Here is a 22189-nt window from a genome sequence, read left to right as displayed (position 1 = left end):
GAGTATAGAGATTTTTACCAGGCCACTCGATAATCAAGTAAGGGAAATATATTATGCCAGTTATTTTAGAAATTTTTACTAGTAAAATATAATTTATATATATATATATAGAGTTATGTGATTTCAAAATATGATTTTTGGGATAATTTAGAAGTATGACATTGTGAGTATGAAATTATGTATTTTCAGGAAAATTCAGAATTTTTGGGATATAGGAAAGTTTTACAAATGATATATATTATTTTTATATCGAAGGAAAAATCTAGTTTTTCCTATACAGATTATAGTACAAGAGTTTCATTTAAATTGTGTGGCATGAGAAATATTAGATATAGTACAGAGATTTAATGCAAAATTTATACAGTTATTACAGAACCATGATTATACTATTTTTATAGAACCATGATTATACAGATATTACAGAACCATGAAATATAGATATTACAAATATTATAGAACCATAATATTTCAGTTTATACAGAATCATAGTTATTTTAGTTATATAGAATCATGGTAAAACAGTAATATACAAACGTAGTATCATATAGTATCAGATCCCTGATGGACCAGAACAGATTACAGAGCATGGTACCATAGCTAATATAGTATAAATAGTGCAACCACACATCTCAGATAGAGTGTGGAATGACAGTCAATTGTGCCCAGACAAGAGACGAAGAGCTCCCTGACAGTCAGGACTAGGTTGAGGGGGCCAATCATACTATTGAGGTTTACAGTTTGACTTAGCCTGGTAGTCCAGCCAAAGTTAAGTTCAGTCCACGGGCCGCACAACCCGAGAATGCGAGGTCAATTTATCTATTATATATGTATGTAGATTCATAGAAATCAAGATTTATCTATTATAACTAAAAGTATGATTAAATAGAAATTTCAAAAACACTTGTATTTTAAGTGACATAGATGTGAGTTATGATATGCCTTATCCTAAAATGTTATCTCAGTTACGGCTTAATTAGTAAATGTATTATTCATGTAAACTCATTTGCCACATACTGGTAATAACATATTTCATCTTACTGAAAGGTGTCTCACCTCAAAAATTCAACCATTTCAGGAAATCTAGACCGACGTGCAAAGTGTTTTGAGATGGAGGGGACTTTAATACTACCCTAGCTGCAGGGTAAGTTTTTGAGTTGGGAGTTATATTTTTGGGTAAGCCCCTAGGACATTGTGTTTCTTTTGGGCATGTATATATGTATTTATGTATATAGTAGAACTCTGGTATTGTATATACAGTTGGATATTTTATGTTTTCCACTGCTTAGATGGTTGATATTGATGGACAGGTATCCTTGGTACCACTTTGGGTCCGAGATGTAATAGTGGAAATCATTATGGGTATCAAAGTAATAAATGTTGTTGCAAAAAGAATATAAATAAATAATTTTAAAAAAATGGTAATAATTTTGGGGTCGTTACAATTAAACTGTGTTTTAAGATCACAAAAGTGCTAAGTATTTTATATCCAGTTCAATATCTAAGAAAATAGACAATAAAGGGAAAACACGGTTGTTTCTTAAGACCCAAATTTAAACATATTTTTTTCTCTTCACAGCCTAATTTCATCAATTACTAGTGAGCAAAATTGTGATTGATGTGATTTAATGTGTAAAATGATTGCAATATTATGGCTTAATCACCTAACTATTTCTCCAAATAGTCACATTCAAGTTGCACTAACCCCTAACACTCTAATTTGCCCTAGCTATTTCTCCAAATAGTCACGTTCAATTTGTGTTAATCACTAACACACCAATTTGACTTGGCTATTCCTCTAAATAGTCACATTCAAGTTGCACTAGCCACTAACACTCTAAGTTGCTCAAGCTATTTTTCCAAATAGTCACGTTCAAGCAATTCTAATTGTCTTGAAGGCATGTGGCTTTAGTTCCCAAACCCGAGCAGTCTTTGTCAAAGCTAACCTAGAAATCTACACATCTTTGTAAACCCACACATTTTTTATTTTGTTATATAAGGTCTGGTCTAAAATTTGTGTTTTTTTTTTTTTTTTTATAGATTTGTTACTGAAGGATGACAGAAGACGAAATCTTACTGTCATATTAAGAAACAAACCTATAAAGGGGGGCAGATGTAGACATCCCATTTTGAATAGAGCCTAATATAACAAAAGTAAACACATTTATTTTTATTTATTATTCCGTACAAAATACAGTATGATAAATATAGTGGAATATAGTAGAATATAGGGAAATACGGTGAAATCTAGGGAAATACAGCAACACAAAGAAAATATTGGGGGATGCAAAATACAAGGAATATATAGGGGATATTCGGAAAGTCTCTGCGAGCACCTGCACACACACAAAAAGAAAAAGTCAGAAAAAAATCAAGCAATAAAATCAGTTGATCTGCAAATAAATTGAATGATTTTTTTCCCAAAAATGAATGATTTTCAATAAAGAAGATTGATTTTCTTTTCCTAATCCAATTCCTCGGTTGGGAACCCATATGGAAAGAAATCAGCAAAGAGAATCCGATTTCAATCAGCCTTGGCTAGGGATGGGAATTTTTTGTAGGAAGGAAAGCATGCGCATGGGAAGATAGAACACAAGGAAAGTGGCAATAAGGGAAGGTTTGACTTGTTACCTATGCTGGTCGGGGCCCTGACCCTATAAATAAGATCCAAGGTGAGTGATTTTGTTGGTGTTTCGTCCGATCAGAACACGCGCAACACAAGCACACAACCAATCACAAATCACTCAACAATCACTAATGCAAACACTCAATGATGAAATATACTAAAGAAACAATCCAACAATAATAAGAACAAGCAAAACACAACTAGAACGCAAAAGATATATGTGGTTCGACAATAGCGTACGTCCATGAGAGTAGCAATTCAATTTTCAATATGAACAATGTCAAAGCTTACATATTTGGGTTACAATAGTGTTTAAGTATGAACCCAATGCATATAGAAGAATTCTAGTAAAACTAAACTACATCTATAGTGATCCCCTGTAGGACAATCCTCTAGATAACCCCAATCTACATGCCCTCGAATTCAAAATTCGTAATCAGCGCCGACTGCATCAGTCGATTGTTTAGGCCAAACAGTCGACTGATTGGTGCTCAGAAAATAATCTTGCGTACTGCTTGAAACCGTCGACGATTTAGCCTAATCAGTTGACAGTTTGCCCTAGTGCTACATACTCTTCTCATGCAATTTGTCCCTCACTTCACATAGCTTTCTCTGGTATATATAATCCGCTCAAAATATGGGCCACATCTCTAACAATACCCACCTTGGCTAATATTCACCACCTTGGAAATCTGAAAGGATAACTGCGGCTCTTCTTAGGCCTGTAGTTTGGGTCTGTCTCCCCTCTAGCACTTAGAGACTTTGATCAAGTCCAAACAATGCTTGAACTTGTCTGTCGTGACCGGTTTTGTTAGTATATTAACCACATTATCAAATGTATGGACCTTACCAAGAAGAAGTTCCCTTTAAGCAATCAGTTCCCTGCCCTATGATACCACACATCAATGTGCTTCGTCCTTGCATGGTACACCTGATTCTTCGCCAAATAAATGGCACTCTAACTATCACACTACAACCGAACTCCACCTCGCCAAACACCCATCTCTTTAACGAACCTCGTAAACCACAATGCTTCCTTGGCAGTCTTAGCCACTACCATGTACTTCGACTCTGTAGTAGACAACACCACGAGCGACTATACCATAGACCTCTAATAAATGGGTCCCCCATAAGGGTAAATACATACCCCATGGTAGACTTCCTGTCATCCATGTCTCCTACGTAGTCATCATTCACATACCCGAACACTATCAAATCACTCTGTTGTGCTCTAAACTCAATGCCATACCTGGTTATACCCCTAAAGTACCTGAGAATCCACGTCACAGCATCCCACTGTTGTCGACCTAGATTAGAGAAGAACTTACTCACGATGCTAATAGCATGTTCCAGGTCTGGCCTTGTAGACACCATAGCATACATCATACACCCCACTTTGCTAGTATATAGGACTCTCGACATATCTCGAACCTCGTCGTCTATATTTAGGCATTGGACGTAGATAGCCTAAAATGACTCTCCAAAACGTGTGCTCACTGGTTTAGAATTGGTCATGCTAAACCTCTCCAACACCTTCTCCACATAGCCACCCTAAGATTACCATAGTCTTCGTGCAGCTCGGTCCCTGCAAAATCTCCATGCCAAGTAATCTCTTGGTTGCAGCCAATTCTTTTATGTCAAACTTTTTTTCCAACAGAGTCTTCAACCAATTTACCTTGGTCATATCTTTAGCAGTAATTAGCAAATCATCTATGTATAGCAACAGAAAAATAAGAGACCCATCCACAAGTTCCCTCACATAGACGCAGCAATCGTATTCACATCTCTTGTAGTCAATCTAGGTCATATAGATGTCGAACCTCTTGTACCACTGTCTTGTAGACTGCATTACCCCGTACAGTGACTTGTTCATTTTGCAAACTAAATGCTCATGTCTAGATTTTTTGAACCCTTCAGTAACTCACTCGAAAAAATGAGCTGCTCGGAAGCTATCCTAAGTATAGGAGTTCAGTCCTGTAATATTTAGCCGAAGCGCTAGATCGTCTCCTCAGGGAATGCTGTTTTAATTCCAAATTTTATGTAATTCCAATCAGAAAATTAAAAAAAAATAAAAACAAAAACAAAAAAGGTCACTGAACACAGTTCAAATTCGGTTTTCTAGGATTTTTGAGATTTTGTAATGAAATTTAAACCCTGACTAAAAATTAAACACGCACAAAATAACTGTTTAAATACTAGATTTAAATATTAAAATAATGAAATAAGTAAACCCTGCAATCATCCAACTAAATAAAAATATTAACTTTAAACGTAAACCCAAGTAAAAATACACTCTAAATAAAAACCCCAACTTTAATAATAAAAACACCCAGAGAAAATAATTAAATCCCTATAAAAACTTTAAATCAAAAGACAAATTAAAATTAACAATACTAATGCTCAAACAAGAATTTAAATGCGAGAGAGAGAGAGAGAGAGAGAGAGAGAGAGAGAGAGAGAGAGAGAGAGATTTAAACAGAAATTTATCTAGTAAAAAGAAAGTTCTTAAATTAAACAAACTATTTTTAATCAAAAATTAAACCAAACTTTGAATAAATTAAAAACTTAACAATAAAATTAATTTTAACAAAATTGAGTTCAAAGCAAGAGAGAGATGAGAGAGAGAGAGAGAGAGAGAGAAGGAGAAGGAGAAGCTGGCCGTGTGACGCAATTGCTCTGCGCACCGCTACTGCCCCCTACTACGTCTTTTTAAACAAAAACAAAAAAAAAAAAGCTTTTAAGAAACCCTACCCTACCTCCTTTTCTCCTCCTTCACTTTTCCTAAACTTTCCTTCCTTTTCTTCCCTTCACTTTTCACTTCAGCGCCCAGCATGCCAAGCAAAGAAAGGGGACCCAGCTACATGGCTGGGTCACATCAATGTATTTTATATATTTTTTTCTTGTTTTTTGTTTATCTTGTTTCTCTTTTTTCTTTTTCTTTTTTTTTTTTTATAGTGAACATGAACGATTTCAACCGTACTAAAGTCTGTATCTCTCAAAACTCAAAATATGAAAGTTGTAGAGCTCTTTCTCAACTTTCCTAGAATTGTCGACCTTGATGCATCCAATATTTCTCAAAATGCAAAACATGAAACTTGTATAGCGTTTTCTTATATTTTTACAACATCTTAAATCATCTAAATCGGACGTTGGATGAGAAAGTAATGCACAGATTACAAAGTACCATCGATTTTTAACTTCCAATAGTTGCCCTGCAATAAAAAATATTAAATATTCATAAATTACTCAATAAAACCCAAATATTATAAATAGGACACAATGTTAAAAAATTGAGAATAATTAGGTATTTAATTAAAAATATAAGTCCCAATGCATGAATTAAAATACCTAATTACGCAATTTAGGTGCGTAATTACACCCCCAACTAACGTTTTGCTAGTCTCTGGCAAATAACATGAATGACTTCTAGGGTGGTACCCACAAATGCTAACTTCAACAAACATGAAATGACTGCATATGTGACACAATCATACCGTTTCACATATAAAAATATAACCAAATTTCACACGAATTCATTATATACAATGCATGCAACTCCTAAGTAAGTCTATCATGCAAGTCTCATCGTTATATGGCCATTAAGAACAGTATACTCACATGAAGTTAACCAGAAATACAATTCAGAGTTAATGTAGTCATACAAATATGAGCATAAACAGGTGAAATATTGAGGTATGTGTAATGTGTATGACTGGTTACAACTTAGATACTAGTGGACACCTATAGAACGGTCGTTTTGACTCAGCCTAACTAGTATACCCTCAAAAATACTCAAAAAAGATGGGTTCACAAGTCATATGTAAGGAGGAGTGTTGCAATCAAACATCCCACATATTGTAAGGAACAAACGCTAAATGCATGGAGTCAACTAGTTTGAAGAGGATCCAGTCAATTTGTTAGGTGTCGGGTTCTTCACCCTAGCATCTTCTCACTTATTCACCATGTCCAACTAAGGCTGTCCTAGATCAACTTATTCACAAACCAGGTATGAGTACATCTGAAGTATTAAGCAGGTAAAGAGTCTTCATATGTGGAGAACATGTGTCGTGTCCCTAACCCTTTGTGGTATTTGTGTGGAGCATGTATTAATCTTTCATTTCATGTGCATTTCTAATTTTCCTATTCTTTCTTTTACTTATTCTTCAATTTCTATCTTTCCTTGGTCAATTAAGACAATTATTACACTTCTTTTGTTATCTTCATACCACTCATGTGAATTAAGCTCGAACAGTAATCCATGAACTAAGTCTATTTCTAGGGGTGACTCAGCCTTCACATCTTGAGTAGGCTACAAGATCTAGGTTTTTATCTCCCCATTAGATGCCACCTCTAGGCTAGAAACTCAAAAATAGAGACTAGTGTACAAATAGTATCTAGATAAAAAAGGGAAAGTTGAGTTTCATGAACTCTGAGCTTACGTCAAAAACTCAAAAGAACGATAAATAGCTCAACAATACCTCACAAGGTGTCATAGTCATCACGGGTGCTCTCTCAGTGCTCACAAGAAACCCTAAGTGCTACAAGTCACGTGAACGTGTATTTTCAACCTCATGAGATACCATGTAAATATAAGAGTTTATATAACCAAATTAACACGAATGAAGTACTAATCAACCTACATAAAGTTACAATTCTTAGATTAGTCATATAAAGAGAAACTACACATAAATAACCCACTATACAGTTAAAGTGTGTAACTCTTAAGTTATATACAAGTATGTAAAGGGTATAAGTCAGTGTTAATCATGGTCCAATCATCCATATTCCAAAAAAAAAATTCAATGTATTTTTTCATTCCCCCCCCCCCAACTAAAGTGGAGCGGTTCTTCAATGTGAAAGCATAGGGGAAATAGAAAATATGTGCACGGGAAAAGTAGAGTGTACCTGGGTGGAGAAGTCATGGAAAAGAAAAACTGAAACTACAGAAAAACGTACCTGAAAATTAACTAAAAAAAAACAAAGTAAAACAAAATGAAAAGAAAGGAAAGAAAAACATTACAGTCTGTCTAGTGAAGGCTCTATAGGAATTTCTTCTGGTGGTTGCAGTTTTATAAATTGAACTGGCAGGTCTCCAAATTTGAGCCGCCATAATGAATCAGTCTTATTACTTGCTCGAAAGTTAGTCTCAAATAAATCAATATGTTCTAAGGTACCAAAAAAAACATGTACAGACTGTCTTCCTTGTTTTAACAAGAAAAAATCTTTATTCAGTATATTTTCCAAGAATTTCACTTCTTTAAGAACCGATTTTTGAGGCAAAGTTGTCAGAGCAGTTACCTTTGGTTCTTCAAAAGCATCAGCATTAAAAATTTTACCTGGTTCCTTGAAAGTTAAATTCTCACCAGTCTGCTCACTCTCTTTATTGGGTGTACCCATCACCTTACCACCACAGGGATTTACTTCAGCATTGCACTCCTTGACATTTAATCCCATAGGGAATGATGGTTCCACGACTATCAATCTCTGAGGGTAAGGTACCACAATTTGGTACTCCTTACTGGTCTTGGTATCCATGTTAACTAACTTCTTCAATTATGGGCTTGCTTTCTCTGATTTTTCTTTGACCTCATCTATCTTAGTTGTAACATCAAGTGTCAGGACAACTGTTGGTTTGTCGATGGGTATCTCAGGTCGGGAGACTTCTTTTCCACTTCTTAAAGTAATAACAGTATCCGCTGTCTCAAGAGAATCCCCTGAGACATTATGTAATTGTTGTTGTTGTTGCTGGTATTCTTGAGAATTAGGTTAAGGTTGTGTGGGAAATTCCCCTTTTCTAGGATACTCAGTTGCATACTCAACTTGTTAATGGTGACCTACAATTCATTTATGGTCTGAGTGTACTGATTGTTAGTTATGACCTAAATCTGCATGAACTGCTGAAGAGTATCCTTAAGAGACTTCTCCAGTGGAGCAGGTGCTACATTAGATTGAAATCCTGAAGGTACATAACTCTGAGAGATTTGTTGTGACTGATATTGATGCTGAAAGGTAGCCTGATGAAATGACGATTGATAAAGGGGTGCATAGGATTAGGAAGGCTGATTCCAAAATTGCTCTGTACTATTTTTCTTTTCCATCTCCATACCATCCAATCTTCTGGTAAGGTCAACCAGACATGCCTCGACATCAAAATCATCTTTTAATCCATACCACTCTCCACTATGTATTGCTCTCAATGATTGAGCTGCAATTGGTCTTCTGTCAATCCTAGTGTTGCACTACTCAACATAGCCAGTTAAATGATCCAGAAAATTCAATGCCTCATCAAGCTCCTTCTCGAAGAAATATCCTGAACACATAGTATGAATGAACTGTTTCAATTCAGAAGTCAACGCAGTGTAAAAATAGTTGACTAGGCGCCATGATTCAAATCCATGGTGGGGACACATGTTAACCAAATCTCTAAATCTCTCCCAACTTTCATGAAATGTCTCATCAGATCTTTGCATGAATCGACTGATCTGTTCCTACACAAATTGAGTTCTCTATAAGGAAAAAAATTTATGTAGAAATTTGTTTTGCATATCAGCCCAACTAGAGGTAGAATTAGACCTAAGAGAATTAAACTACGTCTTAACCTTGTCTTTCAATGAAAAAGGAAATAGATGCAATCTAATCGTTTGATTAGTTGCAGCCTCATCTATGAATGTAACACATGCAAGCTCAAAATTAGTTAAATGCTGATACAGATTTTCACACTCCATGCCATAAAATTGAGATATCACAGATATCATTCCATACTTAATGTTAAAGTTCTGTGTATTTTCGGGTAATATGATGCAAGATGGTTGTGTAGTTCATGTGGGCTGTAAAAAATTTATAAGCGTGCAAGATGCAGGTACAGCCATATTTTCTTCAAAACTCTTTTTTTTTTTCTTTTTCATGAGAAAATTAAAATAACAAGGAAAACACTAATTTGAAACTAAAACTGACATTCCCCGACAACGACGCCAAAAACTTGACTCACTCGAAAAATTGAGCAGCTGGAAAACTATCCCAAGTATAGGAGTTCAGTTGTGTAATACTTAACCTAAGGACCAGATCGTCTCCTTAGGGAATGCAATTTTAATTCCAAATTTTACGTAATTCCAATTAGAAAATAAAATAAAACAAAAAAGGTCACTGAACATAGTTCAAATTCGGTTTCCTGGGATTTTTGAGATTTTGCAATAAAATTTAAACCCTAACTAAAAATTAAACACGCGCAAAATAACTATTTAAATACTATATTTAAATACCGGAATAACGAAATACATAAACCCTACAATCATCCAACTGAATAAAAATATTAACTTTAAATGTAAACCCAAGCAAGAATACACACTAAATAAAAATGCCAAATTAAATAATAAAAACACCCAAATAAAATAATTAAATCCCTATAAAAAATTTAAATAAGAAGACAAATTGAGATTAACAATACTAATGCTCAAACAAGAATTTAAATGCGAGAGAGAGAGAGAGAGAGAGAGAGAGAGAGATTAGAGAGAGAGAGAGAGAGAGAGAGATTTAAACAAAAATTTATCTAATAAAAATAAAGTTCTTAAATTAAACAAATTATTTTAAATAAAAATTAATTCAAACTTTGAATAAATTAAAACCTTAACAATAAAATTAATTTTAACAAAATTGTGTTCAAAGCAAGAGAGAGATGAAAGAGTAAGGGGGAGAGAGAGAGAGAGAGAGAGAGAGAGAGAGAGAGAGAGAGAAAAGAGAGAAGGAGATGGAGAAGCTGGCCGTGTGAAGCAATTGCTTTGCGCACCGCTACTGCCCCTGCTATGTCATTTTTTTTTTAAAAAAAAACTAAAAGAAGCTTTTAAGAAACCCCACCCTACCTCCTTTTCTCCTCCTTCACTTTTCCTAACCTTTCCTTCCTTTTCTGCCCTTCACTTTTCACTTCAGTGCCCAACGTGCCAAGCAAAGAAAGGGGACCCGGCTGCATGGCCGAGTCACATCAATGTATTTTATATTTTTTTTTTCTTTTTTGTTTATCTTGTTTCTTCTTTCTTTTTTTCTTTTCTTTTTTTTTTCGCAACGAACACGCACGATTTCACCTATACTAAAGATCGTATATCTCAAAGCTCGAAACACGAAAGTTGTAGAGCTCTTTCTCAAATTTCTCTAGAATTTTGAATCATCTTGATCAGAGTTTGGACAAGAAAGTTACACCCAGATTACGGAGTAATGCTAAAATAGTCCATAAAAACAGCGTATGGTAAATTCACATTTGATTTCGACCTTGATACAGCCAGTATTTCTCAATACACAAAACATAAAAATATTGAAGAGTTTTCTTATCTTTCTACAGCATCTTGAATCATCTGAATTTGAGGTCAGATGAGAAAATTATGCGCAGATTACAAAGTACCGTCGATTTTCAACTTCTAATAGTTGCCCTATAATAAAAAATACCAAAAATTCATAAATTACTCAATAAAACCCAAATATTATAAATAGGACATAATGTTAAAATATTGAGAGTAATTAAGTATTTAATTAAAAATATAAGTCTCAATGCATGAATTAAAACACATAATTACGCAATTTAGGCGAGTAATCAGCTATGTCATGTAAATCAGCTCCTCCAAGTCACCATGGAGGAATATCATTTCTACGTTCGTCTGTTCTAGATGCAGATCATGTTGCGCCACTAACCTTAACACTACCCTGATGGAAGTGTGCCTGACCATAAAGAAGAAGATTTCATCATATTCTACTCCCTTCCTCTGCGAGTATCCCTTCACTACCAAGTGAGCCTTGTACCTTTCTCTTTCCCTTTCTGAAACTACTTCCTTTTTCTTGTGTACCCACTTGCATCCAATTTCCCGCTTCCAATATGGAAGCTCTATCAAGTCCCACATCTGGTTCTTATGCCATGACTCTATCTCCTCCACCATAGTGCCTACCCAGCTACCTTTCTCTTGGCTATGCATCGCTTCCTGATAGGCAGTAGGATCTCCGCTGCTGGTGATGAATGCATAAGACACCAAATCGTCAAAATCGTATCTTGGTGGTGGCTTGATGACGCATCTAGGTCTATCTACAACTATACTCTAACGCAAATACTGGTCATCCGAGCTAGAACTCCTTGTGTCATCTCCACCTTGAGTTTCTGACTCCACTTGCACCGCTGTCTGATCTCTTAGGCTAGGACTCCCTGTATGTCTACCCTGAGCCTCTAACTCCAACTGAATCATACACTCATTGCTATTGCAATTTTTTGGCATCTTTTTCTCTATTTCCATCCTGAGTATGTTGTAACATGGCTTTCCCATCGAAAACCACATCCCTACCGATCACCACCATGTTGGCCACTGGATCTCACAACTTGAACCCTTTCACACCTTTTTGATATGTCAGAAAAATGCACCATCTAGACTTCACATCAAGCTTAGATCTCTCCTCACCTGAAATGTGTGCATAGGTCGGACACCCAAATACTCTAAGTCCAAAGTAGTCCAACTTTTCATCAGTCCACACCTCTTCAGCAACTTTTCCATTCTATGATGCCCTAGGTGATATGTTTACTAAAAAACACGCCATATTAACTGCCTAGGCCCAGAAATTCATGGCGAGCCCAGCCTGCAACCTGAGGCACCGAACCCTTTCAGCTATGGTCCGGTTTATCCTCTTTGTCACATAGTTTTGCTGCTGTGTTCGGCGCACGGTAAAATAACTCCTTATGCCTTGCTGGTCGCAAAACTCTCTGAATTCCAAATTTGTGTACTCAGTCTCTTTGTATGTCTTGTGAAATTTTTTCTTTCTCCTAGTCTAGTTCTCCACTTCAGCTTTCCACACTTTGAACTTGACAAAAATTTCTGATTTGTGACACATGAAGTAAACCAGACCTTTCGAGAGTAGTCATCAATAAAACTCACGAAATACACATGTCCCCTTTGTGATGCCACTCTCACTGGTCCCCAAACATTGGAATGAATGTAGTCCAGCACTCCCTCCTTCTTGTGCGTGGCTGTCATGAACTAAACCTGATTATGCTTCCTAAGTACACAGTACTTGTAGAACTCCAACTTGCATGACTTCACCACTTTCAGAAGATCTCTCTTGTGAAGTTCCTGCATCTCATGCTCTCACATATGCCCTAGACGCATATGCCACAGAAGAGTAATGTTAGACTCAGACTCTACAGTTGCGGCTCCACCTACAACTATAGTACCCAACAGTGTGTAAATATTATCCAGCACTCTCTTCCCTTTCATCACTATTAGAACTCCCTTGCTCACCTTCATTACCCCACCTTCAGACTTGTAACTGAACCTGTTACAATGCAAGGTGCCTAATGAAACCAGATTCTTTCTCAACTTTGGTATGTGCCTCACATCACACAACGTCCACACTACACCGTCATACATCATGATTTTGATACTCCCCATCATGATCACTTTGCACGCAACATCGTTCCCCATCAGAACGGAATCAAAACTGACTAGTCTATACGTAGTGAACCAGTCCTCATTTAGAGTCATATGATACGAACATACAGAGTCCAAAATCCAAGAATCCGCAAACTCATCCAACCCCGATGAAACCGAGAGCATATCATCGTCACTGCTCCCAAAATCTCCTTCTTCAACTACATTCATCATTGTTGACGAACCTTATTTGTTTTCAGCATCTCCATTCCTCCTTTCCGGACACTCCGATTTTATATACCCTCTTTTTCCGCACTAAAAACACTGCACGCCCTTCTTCTTCCAAGACTTGAGGGGAGCCCTTTGGCCGTTTTATCCACTCTGGGAATCGCTCCTCCCATGAACCTAATTCCCCTTTGCCACGAGCTTTTCAGCATGTGAACCCTCGTCGCTGGCTTTCTTCTTTTGGTAGAACCCCAGCAATGCACTTGTGATATCCTCCAACTCTAGGATTTCTTTCCCCAAGTTAGAGTCATAACCATGTTTCGTACATCAGAGATGTCGGTACGAAATTTAGTAGCATCAATGACTTACCTTCCTCCTCGAACCTCATATTGACACACTTCAGATCGTAATAATATGATTGAAAAGTTTGATGTGCTGAGAAAGATCTGAACCCTCCGCCATCTTAAGCCCATAAAGCTTTTCCTTAAGAAATAACTTGTTCATTAGAGACTTAGACATGTACCAACTTTCAAGCTTTTACCATATCGCCGCCGGAGATTCCTCATCCATGACGCTGTACATAATGTCATCGGCCAGACGATTTCGTATTATGGAAATCGCCTTTGCTTCAAGCTCCTTCCAACTTGCTTTGTTCATGTTGTTTGACTTCTTTCCATACAAAGCCTTCACCATCCCTTGTTGTACTACAAGATATTTCACTCTTCATTGCCAAAGCCCGAAATTACCTGTTCCATCGAACTTGTTCACATCGAACTTCATCGAAGAGACCCCAACCATTGTAGAACCAATAGCTCTGATACCACTTGTTGGTGTTTCGTCCTATCAGAACACGTGCAGCAGAAGCACGCGCACAACCAATCACAAATCACTCAACAATCACTAATGTAAACACTCAATGATGAAATATACTAAAGAAGCAATCAAACAATAATAAGAACATGCAAAACACACCTAGAACGTACAAGATATACATGGTTCAACAATAGCTTATGTCCACGGGAGTAGCACTTTGATTTTTATTATGAACAATGTCAAAGCTTACATCTTTGGGTTACAATAGTGTTTAAGTATGAACCCAAATCCTATAAAAGAGTTCTAGTAAAACTAAACTACATCTATAGTGATCCCCTAGAGGAAAATATTCCATATAACCCTAATCCACATGCCCTCTATTTCAAAATTCGTAATCTGCGCCGACTGAATCAGTTGCCTATTTAGGCCAAACAGTCAATTGATTGGTGCTGAGAAAATAATCTTTGTACTGCCTGAAACCGTCGATGATTTGGACCAATTAGTCAATGGTTTGCCTAAGTGCTACATACTCTTCTCATGCAATTTGTCCCTCGCTTCATGTAACTTTCTCCGCTACATATGATCCGCTCAGAATATGAGCCACATCTCCAATAGTTTTGTTTAGTATTCATAAAATGCTTTGCTTCCAATATTCTTTGTTTCACTACTTGTATTCGGTAAAAATAAAAGGAAGTTACCTCCCATGCAACTCATCCCTGCAACCTACGAGCCCACAGTCAAACAGCCAAGTCTCAAGCTCAAGTGTAAAGAGTCTTTAATCCCCCCCCCCCCCAAAAAAAATCCTATGTTTTGAAACATGTCTCGGAGTACAAGGCTAAAAAAAACCCAAGCCAGTTTTAAGAAAGCCCCAAGTCCACTATTTAAAATAAAAGCCCACCCTACAACCTAGTTTCAAAAATGTCCATCATCCCATGGTTTTAAAAGTCGAACCCCCAACCCAATGTTCTAAATTAAAGCCCAAACCCAATTTTTTAAAAAACCAAACCAGCCCACAATGTTAAAAAGCCCCTTGCCCAGTGTTCTAAATAAAAGCCTAACTCCAATGTTTCAAAAAACCAACCCAGCCCACGGTGTTAAAAAGCCTCAAGCCTAACAATTTAAATAATGACTGAGACCCAATGTCCCCCCATTTTAAATAAAAACCAAACTAGCCCATGGTTTTAAAAAGCTCAAAAAGCCCATCATCAAAAGGTCAAGACCCAAGCCCAGTTTCCAAATAAGCCCAAACCATAACCTGACCAGTGCACAAACTAGAGTCCAACCATGACCTAACTCGAGCCCAAACCAGAGCCCAACCCTGGACCTAACTAGAGCCCAAATCAGACTCCAACCCTAGACTTAACCAAAGCCCAAACCAGAGTCCAACCCAAGTCCAACTAAAGCCCAAACCAAGGTCCAACCTTGACCTAACCCGAGCCCCAACCAAGGTCCAACCTTGACCTAACCCGAGCCCCAACCAAGGTCCAACCTTGACCTAACTCGAACCCTAACCAGAGTACAACCCTAGATCTAACCAGGGTCCAATCCAAACCTAACCAAGCCCAAACCCTAGTTTCACTAGGACCCAACCTAGGTCAAAAATATGGGAGCATGTTTGGCTCCTAATAAAATCCAAAATAAAATCCAGCCAAACCATATCAAACATTGTCAAACAAAAAAAGAGCAAAGACCACTTATTTGTGTTTCCAAAGGAATCAAAATAAACCCTATACTCATGTTTAATCTTGAATTTGTAAGAAAACACACACACATGAGGTTAGAATTGCAGAGAGGTGAGAAAATAAAAGAGAGAAAGAGTGAGATAACAAAAGATCCGAGGGCTCATGAAAAGAGAGGAAGAGTGAGAGAACAATATGATAAGAGAGATATAGAATAAGAGGGTTTGTAGAGAGGATAGAAGAAAAAAAAGTAGCAAGAGAGAGAGAGAGAGAGAGAGAGAGAGAGAGAGGGACGAATTGCGTAAAAGAAAGGAGAGGAGAGAAAAAATACATAGGAAAATGGGGCAAAAAAAGGAAAAGAGGGGTTTTTATACCTAGGGTATAGTGGGACACGTGCCACCACCCAAGTGGTGATACATGGCACAATCTGAGCCAAGTATCATTTGAGCGACGTGGAGAAATATGGGTCATCTGATTTGTTTTTGCCCTAAATGGTCGGAATTCTGCCACGTTAGCAATCATGGTCAAATTTTTAGGACTAACCGAGTGCTGACATGTGGAAGGAAAGAAAGGGAAATCACCAAGTTCTAACATGCGGCAGGTGATGTCATGTTGACGTCACCCATGTCACAAAAAAAAAAAAAAGGAAATCACCGAGTGCTGACACGTGGTAGGTGACATCATGCTGACGTCGCGTTGCTATAGTAAATTCAAAAAAGGGGGAGAGGGAAGATGTTGCCACATGTCCCCACCGTGGGTGGACATGTGGCCCACCCAAATATAATCGATCCAGACCAGTTGGACTAGTCTAGTCTTTTCTAGAAATTGTTTTTTATTTAATTTAATTTATTATTTTATTTTATTTTTCTGTGTGAATTTTATTTTTATTGGTTTTTAAAATTTTAAAAGAAAAAAATTAGAAAAAAAATCAGGGAAAATAAAAAAAAAAACATTTAGAAAGTCAAAAAAATGAGGAAAATATTTTTAAGTTGTTTTAAGTCAAAAAAAAAAAAAAGGAGAAAAAGTCTTTAAAATTTTCTGAAAAGTTTTAGAAAAATTTTGAAAAATCACAAAAAAAAAAAATTTATAAATTTTGGAAAATTTTGGGGGATACTTTTAAAGACTCTTTTGTTCAAAATTGAATATGTTTTCTTGATTTTTGCTTAGGTGTGTCCTTATGATTTTGAAAAGGGCAATGAGTTATGTCAAACCTCACAAGATAAATAAGATAAAAAAAATATCTCTTGAAATATTGAGGAGAGTTGACATTTATTTATCTCCTTTCTATGTTTTGAAATCATAGGGGCCTGGCGCACACATGCAAACGATAATGCAAAAAACTAATTTTAAACACATTTGTTGTTCTTTTCTTGGTTTTTTTTTTTTTGCGAAAAACTAACCTTAAAAGATAACAATAAATATCTAAGGAATTGGAAACACAAATTTTGTTGGGTATTTTTTTCCTAATAAAAACAATAATGCTAAAATTCTAAAAAAGCATATAAATGCACATGCATAATAACATGTTTAGACATACACATACAGACTTATGCATGATTCACAAATGCATATAAATATACATGCACATACCTCACATCTATGCATTTAAATGCCATAAACACATGCATAGGCATGCACTGAACTACAGACTCACATACTAATACATTAAGGCATCTACTATAAACAAGCATGTTAACACAAGCATGCACCATTCACACATATATTCATATGCCCCATGCTCTTACACATGCACATGCATTTGTACATTCCACCATGCATGGTTATATACAATTATGCGTCTACATTTATACTCATGCTAATAGACAAGCATACACCTATCACTATCATGCATGCATAAATCTATCCATGTACACATTACATGCACTCCATATCATTTATACACAATGCTCACACACCCATGCATGCATACATGTATACTCATGTATGGACATACCCTCACATAGATATATACCTTTTCTCACTCATAAACACATGCATGCTTATGTGAGACGTACACACACACACACCATGCATCAATATTTAAATGCTAATGCACCTCATCAAACATACTACACATACACGCATACTTGACTATCTAAGATTCCAAATGATCATGCAGATGTAACCACATGTCTTTCACACCTTATCACACACATGCATGCTTATGCATCCCAACTAACATAACCATGCATGTTTGCATGCAAGCTTAGGTAAACTCTGGCATGCATGCTTATGCATTCCAACTAACATAGCCATGCATGCTTGCATGCAAACTTGGGTGGCCCTCTTATAGTTAAATATTAATAAATAAGGTCAATGGTGGAGGATGGGACTAGGCAAACTCTGGCATGCGAGCTTAGGTGGCCAAAGATGGCATGGGAAAGGAGGAGATGGGCTTTTGGATAGAACATTCGGAGGTGATGGAAGGAGAGTTCATGGTTTTGGTATGCTTAGGGATTTGGCATGGAAAAAGGAAGGGTTTGGAGCACGTGGATTTAGCATGGGAGTCCTATTGCCAAAGACAATGGTGGATCAATCGGGAGGGGGTTGCATGCTCGGACGAGAAGAAGAATGGGAGAAGAAAGGGAGGGGTGTCAAAACGATGTCGTTTTTCCATTATTTTTTTTTTTTTAAATAAAAATTGCAATTTGATCTTTTTAATGGATGGGCATCGTTTTGGCATTTGTCCAGTTATTTATTTATTTATTCTTAAAACAAAAATATCAAAACATTTGTTTCTTGCCTAGTGTACATAGGCATCCGCACGCAAGTCAAATCTTTTATTATTATGTTCAAGAATATTAATTCATTAATTTTTTTTGAAAAAAAAAAAATTCAACTTACCAAAATTAATAAAAATACAAGTAAGAACCACAAAAATATATAGAAATTATAGAAAATTTTGGAGAGGCTAAAAATTACCAAAAAGAAAAAGAAAACCCTAAAAGGATAGAGGTTTTCTCTATTTTCATGCAAAAAGCCTGAAACCTTCCTAGACTGTTTCCAACTATTTCAGATTATTTTGCATCACCCCGATATAATAAAAAATTTCTAAAATGAGTAGAAATTTCTCAAAAAAAAAAAAAATGGATGGAGAGAAAGGGGGATCAGGGCACCTAAAAAGTCAATGCCTTGAATTGCTCTAATCTTTTCCTCAAGAATCTCGACTTTGCTAACCATTTTGTTATGTTCCTCTTTTGTGACAGATTGCTTCTTCCTTTATTTAGATGATTCCTCATCAAGGATTTCAACATATCAGGGAATTATTTGGGTACTTGGCAGAGATTGGATTGAATTACCTACCATTTCTACATGTAAAAAAGAAGGCTAGAGATTGAATTGAATTACAATTAAATAGCTTCCTTAACAGCTTCTGAAGCTATCATGTACTCTGCTTCTGTTGTAGACAAGGCAATGGTAGGCTGTAAGGTAGACCTCCAACTCACTGGACCATTAGCAAATATAAAAACATATCCAGTAGTTGATCGACGTTTATCCAAATCACTTGCAAAATCAGAATCCACATATCCAACAACACGTTGATCAATAGTATTATTTTTCTCAAATACTATACCAACATCAATCGCATTCATAATATATCTCAAAATCTATTTCACAGCTTATCAATGTCCTTTACCTGAATCATTCATATGCCTGCTCACCATACTAATAGTTTGTGAAATATCAAGTCTAGTACAAACCATTGCATACATCAGACTACCAACAACACTTGCATAAGGAACCTATGAGAAGCAAGAAGAGTGCTTGCTAGTTGACTGCTCGGACATGCCAAAACTCTGTACTACCTTCTTCAAATACTGTTTTTGAGACATACTAACTCTTTCTCTCATTCTATCTTTACGAATCTTCATGTCAAGTATCTTCTTTACTTCACCAAGATCTTTCATCTCAAACTCTTGATTTAACTGAATTTTCAACTTGTTGATTTCTTCCCTATTCTTTGAAGCTATCAACATATCATCAACATACAAGAGTAAATATATAAAAGATCCATTTTGTAGTCTACGAAAATAAACAAAATGATCATGTTTATTTCTGATCTACTTCTGACCCATCATAAACTGATGAAATCATTTGTACCACTGTCTTGGAGACTGTTTTAAACCATACAACAATTTACCCAGTTTATATACCCAATTTTCTTTTCTAGCAACCTAAAATCCATCTGACTGAGTCATATAGATTTCCTCTTCCAAATCACCATGTAAAAATTCAGTTTTTACATCGAGTTGAACTAGTTCAAGATCAAATTGTGCTACCAAAGCCAACAAAATTCGAATGAAAGAATGTTTAACAATTGGAGAAAATACCTCATTATAATCAATGTCTTCCTTCCGTGCGTAGCCCTTAGCTACCAATCTAACTTTGAAGCGAACATTATTTGCATCTGGAAATCCTTCTTTCTTTATATAAACTTATTTGCAACAAATTGTTTCTTACCATTGGGAAGCTGGGCTAGCTCCCAAGTTTGATTCTGATGAAAAGACTGCATTTCTTCATCCATTGCTCTTTTCCACTTGTCTAATTCAGAGTTCCTCATTGCTTCTTTGAAAGTGTAAGGAACATTATCATCCACAACTGGAAGTGCATGGGCCACCATATCAGTATTTCGAGCAGGTTTTCGAATTTTTTGTCTTAGCCTTTGAGAAACAATTGATTCTTGTTGCTGTGAAGATTTTCGAATTGAAAGCTCCTCTTCTTGTACACTATTCCCCACCGTAACTGGAGAGTTACCTTGTGTAGTCTCATTTCTTACTAGGTTTCCCAAAATTGTCTTAACCTCCATCTGTTATTGAGTACCACTGGTCTTCTCTTTAACTCGTGGCTCCTTGCGTATTGTTTTCTTCATCATCGCAAGCTCATCAAAAGTTACATCTCTACTTAAAATCATTTTTTTCATCTCTAGACACCAAAGACGGTATCCTTTGACTCCTGCACTTATCCCCAAGAATATTACTTTCTTAGCTCTTGGATCCAACTTAGATTCTTTAACATGATAATAAGTCATAGCACCAAATACATGTAAAGAATCATAATCACTAGCAGGCTTTCCAGACCATACCTCATAAGGTGTTTTTTCCCATATTGCAGATGATGGTAGACGATTGATGAGATGACACGCATATCTAATAGCCTCAGCCAAAACCTTTTGTCTAACCCAGCATTAGACAACATACATCGAACTTTCTCCAGCAAAGTCTGATTCATGCGCTCTGCCACCTCATTCTGCTGTGGTGTATCTCGAACTATAAAGTGTCGAACAATACCTTAATCCTGACATACCTTCATAAACGAGTCACTCGTGTATTCACCACTATTATCTGATCTGAGCTATTTAATTTTTTTGTCAGTTTGAGTTTCAACTAATTTTTTCCACTTAAGGAAAATATCACACTTTATTTTTATGCTTCATAGAACACACCCAAACTCTTCTGAAAATATCATCAACAAAAGTGACAAAATAATGCATACCACCCAACGAAGCTGCTTTTTGTGGGCCTCCATACATCTGTATGGATGTAGTCTAAAATACCTTCAGTCTAGTGGATTGTTGTGCCAAATTTCACTCTAGTTTGTTTTCCTAAAATGCAATGCTCACAAAATTCAAGTTTGCACACCTTTGCACCCTTTAACAAACCTCGCTTAGCTAATTGTTGTAAAGATTTTTCTCCTGCATGTGCTAATCGCATATGTCATAATCTGGTTGTATCTGAACCTGCATGCTTCTCAGAAACAATAGCTGCTGAGCCAAAAACTGTACTACCTTGTAAATAATACAATTTATTTTTCCTTATTCCTTTCATCACCACCAACGCACCTAATTTAATCTTTAAGGTTCCATCTTTCAAAGTGATAGTGAACCCTTTAGATTCTAAGGCACCCAATGAAATCAGATTCTTCTTTAGGCTTGAAACATGCCTAACATCAATCAAGGTCTTAATAGTTCCATCTTGACGTTTCAACTGTATTGATCCTATTCCAATTGTTTTACAAGTATTATCATTTCTCATAAAAACAACCCCACCATCTAATTCTTCAAAATTAGAAAATCATTCCCTATTGGGATACATGTGATAGGAACAACCAGAATCCAAAATCCACTCACCAAAATAATGTGACGAAGATGTTCCAATAAGAGAAAAATCTGACTCATTTCCATCATCATTGGCTATATTGGCATTAGAATGTGCTTTACCCTTATTCTTCTACTGTAATTTAGGGCAATCTTTCTTCCAATGCCCTCTCTCAGGACAAAAAGCGCATTCATTTTTAGCAAGTCTCCCACGAGATTTACTCCTATGAGATTTACTCTTCCTTCCAGGCATACGACTCTGAGAACGTCCCCTTATTGTTAGTGCTTCTGTTGTTTCCTTATGGACCCTCTGATCCTTCTTTCTGCATTCAGTACTAATCAATGCAATACAAATAGCATCATA

General features: G+C 36.4%; 1 protein-coding gene and 1 pseudogene across 4 annotated transcripts in view; one reads left to right on the top strand and one right to left on the bottom strand.

Annotated features, from left to right (window-relative positions):
- Positions 1-2143: 2143 nt before the first annotated feature.
- LOC131151913 (probable myosin-binding protein 5) overlaps positions 2144-22189 on the bottom strand; it is a 39972-nt gene continuing 19926 nt past the window's right edge. For 2 of the 4 annotated variants that reach the window (XR_009135799.1, XM_058103407.1), the window contains one exon: positions 2144-2333. The gene's annotated coding sequence lies outside the window, so the exon portion shown is untranslated. Of the gene's footprint in view, positions 2334-5616; positions 5836-22189 lie in introns of those variants that run through there. The other 2 variants (XR_009135800.1, XM_058103408.1) reach the window with 1 other exon arrangement.
- LOC131152503 (small nucleolar RNA R71) lies at positions 9014-9113 on the top strand (annotated as a pseudogene).

The sequence above is a fragment of the Malania oleifera genome, chromosome 3 (genome assembly GCF_029873635.1).
Source record: "Malania oleifera isolate guangnan ecotype guangnan chromosome 3, ASM2987363v1, whole genome shotgun sequence".
Classification (NCBI taxonomy): domain Eukaryota; kingdom Viridiplantae; phylum Streptophyta; class Magnoliopsida; order Santalales; family Ximeniaceae; genus Malania; species Malania oleifera.
The sequence above is the reverse complement of the archived record's forward strand: the minus strand, read 5'-3'. Positions and strand labels throughout refer to the sequence as shown.